Raw genomic sequence first — 9,545 nt, 5'->3', positions numbered from 1 at the left:
GTAGTTTTAATCCAAAAACTCTTCAAGTTCCATAACTTGAGGACAAGTTATGGAAAACTTTAAACTAATAAAAGAATTAACTTTTCTTTATTTTATAACTTATGGATTTAATTATGGTTACATATTTTTCTTTAATGAAGTGACTCTTGAACTTCCATAACTTGAGGACAAGTTATGGAGTCATAAAAAATTATTCAATGACACAAGACTCTTCATTTTGTAACCATTGCCAACTTTATGAGTTTTAAGATTCATAAATGTGACTTTTAAGTTACATAAACACATTTTATGAACTTCTTTTAGATTAATTTGGATTAAAACCAACTAACAAATAATATTTTTCATCAATCTAAATTAACTCATAAAACAAGATAACACAAAAAAAAACTTTTCATGTTCCATATCTTAAGAACAAGTTATGGAATTCTTTAAAACATTAAGACCAAGTTTTGTAACTCCATAAAAAACTTTGAATCAATTTTTTTTTAAAACCTTTTCAAATCCATAACTTATGGAGGTTTCAAAAATAAAACTCTTTAGATCAAACTTTTAAAACTAATAAAATAATCATCTTATTTTATCTTTTATTAAATTTGACCTAATTCAACTCATAAAGCAAATTATTCAAATTTTACAAATAATTAGTTTTTCACAAGAACAAGTAATTGTCTTAAAATTTGACAAACTTCATGTTTTTTTTCCTTTTTTTTTCAACTTTGAAAATAAAATATTTGCATCAATATAACAGAAAACAACCCGTGGCTCTGATACCACTGTTGGGTTTTGAGCATTCTAACACTTCCTAAGTGTACATGCAACCCTAAATACCTTGGATCTATGTTTTCTCTATTATACATGCAAATAAGAACATCCAAGGTATTATCCTAATCTAGCATACAAAAACTATGAATGTAACAAGATAGAATACATACCTCTTGATGTAGCTTGATGTCTTCAAGCTTTAAGAGCTTAGCCCCAATAGTGTGGAAGCCTCAAGTGGAATCACAAATCACCAAGACACCTTGGAATACTTTAGAGAATATGATTACTTGGTTCTCTCTAGTGAAATTGGCTAGCCCTTCTTTAGTGTATTCACACTAGTGCCAATTTCACCAACCAAAGACATCTTTATATAGTATGGAGGATTAGGGTTAAACCCTAATACCCATGACCTTTCATTTCCTAGGATCCATGGGTTAAACACTCCATGGACTATCCATGAAAGCTTAGCCCAACCTAAATGAACTTGGCCCATTCCATATATATAAGAGTCCATATTTAATTAGTTCCTTTTGATCACTTAATTAATTATAAATTAATTCTTGATCAATACTAATTAAATAATATGATTCCATATTAATATATTAGAACTTATAATATATTAATATTAATCATAAACATACTATTCTCAAAAGATTATCCATATAAATTGTGTCGGTGAAGTGCAACCCAAATGGACCATGCCGGGTCGGGTCAAGTACATACCAAATATAGTTATGGACTTAGACATTAATCCAACACAATCAACCATCAATGGCTTGAGACGTTCTCTCACTGCCAACTAAGGTGTTGACGAAATTTTGCATTTGACCAAAGAGATCCACAATTTGCTATTCAGCACCGAAGTTCCTTCCAATGTTCAAATCTCGGACCTGATCAAGTCTCATTTCGACAAGACCTTTTCAAAGATTGATGGCCTCAGATAGTGGTTTGAGGAGCAACAAACTGTTTCTTCCTCAAGAGGGGGAAGTGAACACTAAAATCCTCAGCAGTATCAATCTACCACAATAATTCCAATCCTAACTTTTTGTCCATCCCATCAAAGAATTGACACTCAACAAATATCACTGCAACAAACACCGCAACCATCTCCTAAACCATCAACTCCGGTGCAATCTCATCATTCTCCTCCACCATAACAAAACTCCCTACAACAAGTACAACATCAATACCCTCGCCGTCAAGAAACTCCCCCTCAGTTCCAAATTTTGGAACCAGCTATGTCTTCTGAATACTCCACTGACTCTCCCGCAACTCGCAAAAGGAAGAAAGACTGGAAGGCAGAAAATTTTTTCGAAATGATTTGGAGAGAACATGGTTTCGACACAACCATGGATGAAACACTCATAAATTCCTAGGTAAATCCCACTCGAAGATTGCTCAATGAAGATTATAGGCCAGTTCTGACCTATGCGGAACCACCTTCGGATGGATATTACGATATCCCGATCTCCCCTAACGCAAAAAATTTCTCGGTATTTGAACCCTTTGACCGCAACCTTCTTGATGAACAAAGACTTCCTCTCGAGTTTGAACGTCTGAGCTAGTTCCACGCCAAGCATGGATCGGAGTTTGAAAGCATCCGGTCTAATGATAGACCTTCCGTAGTTAAAAATTTAAAGATAAGGAAGTTCATGAAGACTGAATTGCATCAATATACACTTACCAGAAGAGGCGACGACTATATTAGGACTCAAGACTATTTTCCCTACATAAATCCGGAGGAAGTGTTTCTGATTGCTAGGGTATTGCAAATCATGTCTGAGAAACATCCAAAGATGAAAATCGCGTATGAAAAAGCCTGTGATCATCTTAATTCGACGTATGAAAAAGCCTGTGAACATCTTAAGTCCGCAATCATTTCTGTCTACCGTAATCTGTTCCTTCACTACCGTAACTCTTGTGTCTACCGCATTCACGCCCATGCCACCAAATTCTAGAAGTGAACCGAAGTGAACTGCAATAAAGATTTATATTTTGTACTGACTTAGTGTGATAGCGTCTGTTTATCCAATAGACATTGTATGGTCTTTTTTAGTCAGTGGTTTATTAATTGTTTATTTTGAATGTAAGTCTTCGAGGCTCTATAAATAGAGCACTCATGTTTTGTATCAACTACTTCTACTTCTACAACTTCTAATCTCACTACGGAATTCACTTCTTATTTCCATGTCTACTTCTTATCTTTGATCACTTCTCATACCTCTATCTTACTTACTGATCATTATCGAAGATCCTCTTCACTTTAAACTGATCTCACTTACTAACTCGTGTTTAAATGCAAACCGTGTTTCATATCAGTTTAGTGTTTACTTGATATAACTTGTCTTTTACATTTCCTTTACATTTTAGCACTTTAGATTTCTGCAACTAACAATCTAACAAATCTAACTTATTATTGTTGAGCTTACATGATCCTTTGAGATTAACTTATTCTGCAATTATCAACTTGTACTAATGTTTGTTCAAGTGTTTCCCATAGTTCTTCTCTCAACACTACCATGTAAATAGAGTTAAATTACTTCAAGACACGAGCTTGTTGATCTGGATTCACAAATTCATATATCAGTTATGTTACAACTTATTACTATTTTTTAGTGAAGACTGAAGACTTGACATATGAATTATCTTTTTAGTGAGAAAAAACTACACCCACATCAAGAAGAAGCAGTAAGAAGTTGTGATGCCTATAGATTAAATCAAAGCAGAAAGAGCAGAGCCTTTGGGAATGGTTCATTATACCCCCAAATCAGAAACACAAACAGAACAACTCCAAAATAGAGCCTAATCCGAAGGGTAATACAGAAAGAATAAGGATCTATCGTTTGCAGAAAATGAAAAAGGTCTAAACTCTGTTGAGATGTGTGCTATAGAAACTGATATCCTACAAAAACATCTAATTACCTTGAGGCATGCAGTTTGTACGCATCGGGTTTGGGCAGGCAACCTCAAATCTATATCCAAAATAAAATCGTAGAGAGAATGAATCAAAGACTCCGAAACCCACAGTAGCATCTCACTTGACACCATTCTTCATAGTAAGGATTTGAATTAAAAGTGGAGCAAACCTAATCGAATAGAGAGGGCAAATGAGCAAAATCAAGGAAGCAACCCTAATCGATTAAAACATCATCATCAACATAAAATAAATAGAATAGGGAAAAAAATTAATCCTGTAAATAAACATGCACAAGAAATAGCATAAATCGACATACCTGGAGTCTTTGATCTAAGGCGTCCATGGTGGAGAAATTCTGGAGCCGACGATGGGAAATCAAGGATGTGTAGAAATCTAAAACTCATCGAATGAAGATAACAGAGAAGGCTGCAATCTAAGGAAGCGAAGCACCAACTTTGAATTTTGGGTACCAAAATCGAGCAAATGGAATGTGTAGACCTTCAAAAGTGGAATATAAATAAGAGAGAATGAGCGATAAAGGGACAGTAATCTATGAATCTTACGGGTGGAAAAAGCCGAAAGCAATAATGATAAAAGGTAGCGTCGAAGAAGATAAGAGAGAAATCAAAAGAAGACACCTGTTATCCATCGTGGAAAAAGCAGATTATCTGAGAGAGGCGGTCACTGTAACAAGTCGATGTGATGCATATTTCAAGCTCTCGAGGGAATCACATGTAACAATTGATGTCAGAATTAATTGTAAAACAAAGAAAAAAATTGGACCAATAAGGATAGAACACTATTCATAAGGCAAGTGGGTGTGGTGCCACACTAGCCACCGTCCACGTAGGCGCCACGTCATTTTTGTCACACTTTAGCCAAAACTTGTCGTTTGCATGGCATGGGTTGCCACACTTGTCATGATATATATATATATATATATATATATATATATATATATATAATTAATTTAGAAAATAATTATTTAAAAATATTTTTTTAAAACTTAAATTCCATTAAAAAAAACATATAAATTCAAAAAAAACACATAAAAAATTAAAAATTAAAAACATAGAAATTAAAAACATCACAAGACCTCTTGAAATTTAGAAACATCACACTAAAAATTCAAACACACAACCCAAATTCAAACACACAACCCACTAGAAATTTGAAGACAAAGACTTCAAATTTGATGTCATTTGGGGCACTGCCTCACAATTTTCCGAAACTCAACAAGCCAGAAATCTTTGCGAGTTTCAACACGGTAAACCTCAAGAGCATTCTTTAGCAAAGTATTTTCGTTTTCGCCATTTCCGGTTTCATGCATCACCCTATGAAACACATTGGTAAACCGAGTTGCAAGTGCATGTGCATTTCCCCATTTGGCATAGCATATAACTTTTCTTCGAGGTTGAAGGGTTTGGCGGTTGAATATGTTGGCAACTCTCCTCCAAAAAGTAGTCGAAGGCTGTCATTGTAGGTTGGATCTTCTGCTATATCAATCAATGACGAACGAGTAAGATCTCTTAACTAATAGACCAAACAATAACCATTTTTAGTGATGAGGTACAGAAAAAAAAAATGGAAAAATAAAAAAGTTAAGAAAACAGAATTAAAAGAGTAAATAACGATGAAAATATTTTTAGTTGAAGATTGAGGGTTTAAAATTTAAAATTAAAAAAAACGGTTATATTTTTGAAATTTGGTCTTTTTTTTTTTGAAAAGATGATAATTTTTGAAAATGAAATTATACTATATATTAAATTTGTTGCTCCTTATCTACAGTATATTAGTTTCTTTTTTGACAAATCTTCCCTTTCTATTATCATGTTGTTGTCTTTCTTTCTTTCAAAATTGTCTATTGTTGGAACAATAGACAATTTTGAAAGAAAGAAAGACAACAACATGATAATAGAAAGGGAAGATTTGTCAAAAAAGAAACTAATATACTGTAGATAAGGAGCAACAAATTTAATATATAGTATAAAATTGAACAGTACCTTTTGGACCCCTCCTGTTCTCGATAATTCCTCCACCCCCTCTACCAACCTTAACCTTCTCTATCTTCAACCGATAAAAGACTGCATACGTGTTCTCTTCTCAGACAACCCGCTGACATTTGTTTTCATCCTTCGCACCGCCTACTATACCCAATTCAGTTTCTCCCCCTAATCGGTGCTCCAGGTAAAATTTTTCTCTATCCACCGTCATCGACTCTTCCCCCTCACTGTCTCTACAAACCACCGCCATCAACTCTTCTTTATGGCCATAGCGATGCCGGCCACACCAAACGTTGGCGAGTCCGCCTCTGTTCATGGAGGAAGCACCATGACGACCCTAAACGACCATTATGTGCTCATAACGACTCCCTTTTTATGTTCATACATCATCTATCACCGCTTGGAATTCGAGGAATTCTTCATCTTCTATTTTTCTTCATCCAGACGAATATCCCTGATTCGATTCACTCTTTCAGTTGGTGGGGCTGATTCCAGACCAGATGAACGTTCATCTTCTTCGTTTCGTCGCCTTCCATAGATAGCCTTGCAAAGAAATGCTTCAGCTTCCGATTATTGCTCCTTCTACCCCTTTTGACTCTCCGGTCGTCGATTTTCTATCATCACCTCCGGCTAGAAGTCATCGCCTCCTGAGGAAAACCTCCGGTTTTGCTTTACCTCACCTCACCGACATGGAAGAAACCACCTTCTCCTTCTCTTTCTCAGGTACGAAATCGATTTCCTAACACTTCAACTATGAAAACGATTTCCTACTACCTGAAATCAATTTTATTGCCCTTCATCTTCAACACCACCGATTCAGTCAAAGCGATCGATTCTATCTCCTTCTACCACTTCCCTACTTTTCGTTCCTATCGATGTGCGTCTTTGGTATTTTGGTTGTGTGATGTTCTATTGGTTTCCTAAACCTTCTCATGCGTTGTGTTTTCTGCTCCAGATCTGAAATCGATGGGAACCGGGTGAAACCCTTTGTCGGCTTCCAAAATCGAACCCTCGATTTCCCGTTTTTCTTATACATTTTACGTATACTTTGAAATCAAACAGTATCCTACTCCCCTGCTTCTATTCGTTCATAGACCCCATTCAGAATTTTGGATGACAACGAAGAAAAGTCAACATATTGGTAATTTTTACATATTTTATCGACTCACTTGACATTTTACTTCTGAAAAATTCAATATTTTTTTGCATGGTTTTCTAGGCTTTGAAGAGGCACTTCCAAATGGAACCAAAATGAGGCATGATTTCGTTCTTCCAATTAATTACTACACCCTTCAGTTTAGTTCAGCCTATTCAGTTGATTCAAGAATTCATTTACCTCACTTACTAACATATTCGTAAGATTTCTACTTTGATTCTTGAGTTTTTTGTTAAATTAAAATTTGTCATTTATCCTGAGTAAGCTTTATTTTTTAAATTTTGAATTTTTCCAAAACTAAACCAGGAAGAAACGAAAGTATGATAACCATGATTAGGGTTAAATGTAAGGAACCGAGTCTGTGAATTGAATCGTTTTTTTGGTTGCATACGACTTGAAGATACCTTCACTATGCTTCTTACAGGTCACAATTTTGATTTGTTGCCCTAAGTCTAACTCTCTATGTCAATGTTTTGCAGTTAAGAGGTAGCATACGACCTGAAGATACCTCTTGATTTCACTAATGAATGCTTTCCACCAATCGATCCCTAAATCAATTGAAAAAGTTTATGAGGTAAAAACTCTGCTCGACGCAGGTGCTTTCTCTCTGCTTTCTGATTTCTCCTCACCTTTAATAAAAAATTTGTTGTTTGATTTACAGGTCTTGGCATGAAATTGGATTTAGGTTTGACTTATTTAGATTCTAATGGTGATTCTGAAGTTATTACGATATCATCGTTACAATCACAGCCATATTTTTCAATTTATTGGCTTTAAATTATGATAGTATTGTTAATTCTTCCTTTCTTTGTTGGTGTTGGTCTAGGGTATGTCTATGTGTTATTATCATGGTAACTCGGCTTTGTTCTTACTCTAAAAATAGGGGCTTCGATGATTGCTTTCACAATATTCTGGGCAGCTGGGCAGTTTATAAACTTTTATATGAGGTAATTACTGGATTTTTTTTTTGTAAATTAATGTTTGTATCTAATATATGTTTCAATTTTAAAGGTTGATAGTTCAAATGCCGGTATATTATATTCACCACTAATTAAAGTTAAAGAATAAAAGTGAATATTAACTAAAATGGAAGTATTAAAAAGTTGGAAACTATTAATATGGTGACGGGTGCTTAGAATGTGAATGGGGTTACAGTCGGTGGACTTGAAGGGTATTTCGGTCATTTGAGGTTTTCTATCAGGTTACTCATGGTTATGGCAATGGAATGGAATCACAACAGAACATTTCAATCTCTAGAATCATGGATTCCATTCTGTTTTCATATCAGTTAAATGGAATAGTTATGAACAACTCTCCTTCATATTTGTCGTTTACCTTTTGGAGCATCCAAATTTGTGGATTAATATAAGAATTAAATTTTATGACCCTTTTTGTTTTTGTAGGGATATGAGTTGTTACATCAAAGGCATCCATACATCTAGTAACTTTTTATTACTCAAAATTTGGAACTTAGTGTTAAACTTCCATGAAGTAACATGAAAGAAGTTGCTGAGAAGGAAGCCAAGAAGAAGCTCAAGGTATGGAATGGAATCATTGATTCCATTAGAATAAAAAAAACATTTTTTTGTTGGATGGAATTATAGTAACCATTCCTTCACCAAAATTTGGCTCACTGTGAACCACACCAATAGGAGCCTAACCAACTCACACACCGAACTGTCGGATTGTACCAGTCGAGATTTTAGAAGTATTATCGGTTTAGAACCAGCTTATTAGGAATCGGTTTGCAAAATCGTTTTGTAGACCAGGTTTAGTCAATGTACTTTTTATTATCCTTTCTTCTGTTTTTATGTGTTTTTATGCAGGTCCTGATGGTGAAGTCATCTTCCAACAAAAGGTTTCTTGCTGTTATTAGCATTTGCTGTGATTGACATTGTTTTCGCTGAAAACGTCATTGCATTTCACTCAGTGTAAAATTCACTAAGTTGACTTACCCGAGTCATAATGTATAATTATAAGTAGATTAAATTACAAAAATGATCCTTGCATTTACCTTAATTTTTTTCAAATGTGGCCCCAAAAGATTTGAATACTTTGGATTGCAGTCGAAGATTTCTATCATTTATTTTAGATGAGATTTTCACATATCTACTCCTTAAGAAATGAATTCGGGTCTTACGTTATCATTTCAGACGTCATTCTGATGGATAATAAAGTCAATTAACCAATATATCGTAAACGACAACGAAAGCTTGTGACCCCCGCGTAGCGGGGGATGCTTATCTAGTTAGAATGATAAATGTAAAAAAAATACAAAAAAAAAATAATAAATTGGGTGTTCTCTCTCATCGGGAATGCTGAATCCGTTCCCGAAGCCACACCAATGGGAGTTGTAATTTCCTCTCTCTCTATATATATATATATATAGAGAGAGAGAGAGAGAGAGAGAGAGGAAATTATATATATATATATATATATATATATATATATATATATATATATATATATATATATATATAACCCACACCTGACAGGGAAACTTATAAAATATTTCATAAATACAAGCATAATTTGTTGAAAAAGGTTTATGATTATAAGTTTTTATAAAGAAAATAAAATGAGTGAAAATTCATTTCTTGCAATTGTAGTTTGTTATAACTCTATAACCACATCATTTACTAATAACAACTAATATGCATTCTCTTTTAAGGAGGGAGACGCGTAAAACATTGCCCCCATAGTCTCA

The 9,545-nt window shown here is 34.4% G+C and overlaps 1 long non-coding RNA gene across 5 annotated transcripts; it reads left to right on the top strand.

Moving 5' to 3' along the window:
* Positions 1 to 5,687: 5,687 nt before the first annotated feature.
* Positions 5,688 to 8,889, top strand: LOC145061662 (uncharacterized). Of its 5 annotated transcripts, none has more exons than XR_013687273.1 (6): positions 5,688 to 6,823; positions 6,902 to 7,037; positions 7,318 to 7,412; positions 7,500 to 7,785; positions 8,242 to 8,376; positions 8,665 to 8,889. It is a non-coding gene; the product is annotated as an uncharacterized LOC145061662 (long non-coding RNA). The 5 variants fall into 5 exon arrangements; XR_013687276.1 differs by having other exon boundaries at positions 5,689 to 5,866; positions 6,638 to 6,823; positions 8,242 to 8,889; XR_013687275.1 differs by having other exon boundaries at positions 5,689 to 6,405; positions 6,638 to 6,823; positions 8,242 to 8,889.
* Positions 8,890 to 9,545: the final 656 nt, after the last annotated feature.

Source organism: Lactuca serriola, chromosome 7 (genome assembly GCF_051521515.1).
Source record: "Lactuca serriola cultivar US96UC23 chromosome 7, Lser_US96UC23_V15, whole genome shotgun sequence".
Classification (NCBI taxonomy): domain Eukaryota; kingdom Viridiplantae; phylum Streptophyta; class Magnoliopsida; order Asterales; family Asteraceae; genus Lactuca; species Lactuca serriola.
This window is presented reverse-complemented; position numbering and strand designations above follow the sequence as displayed.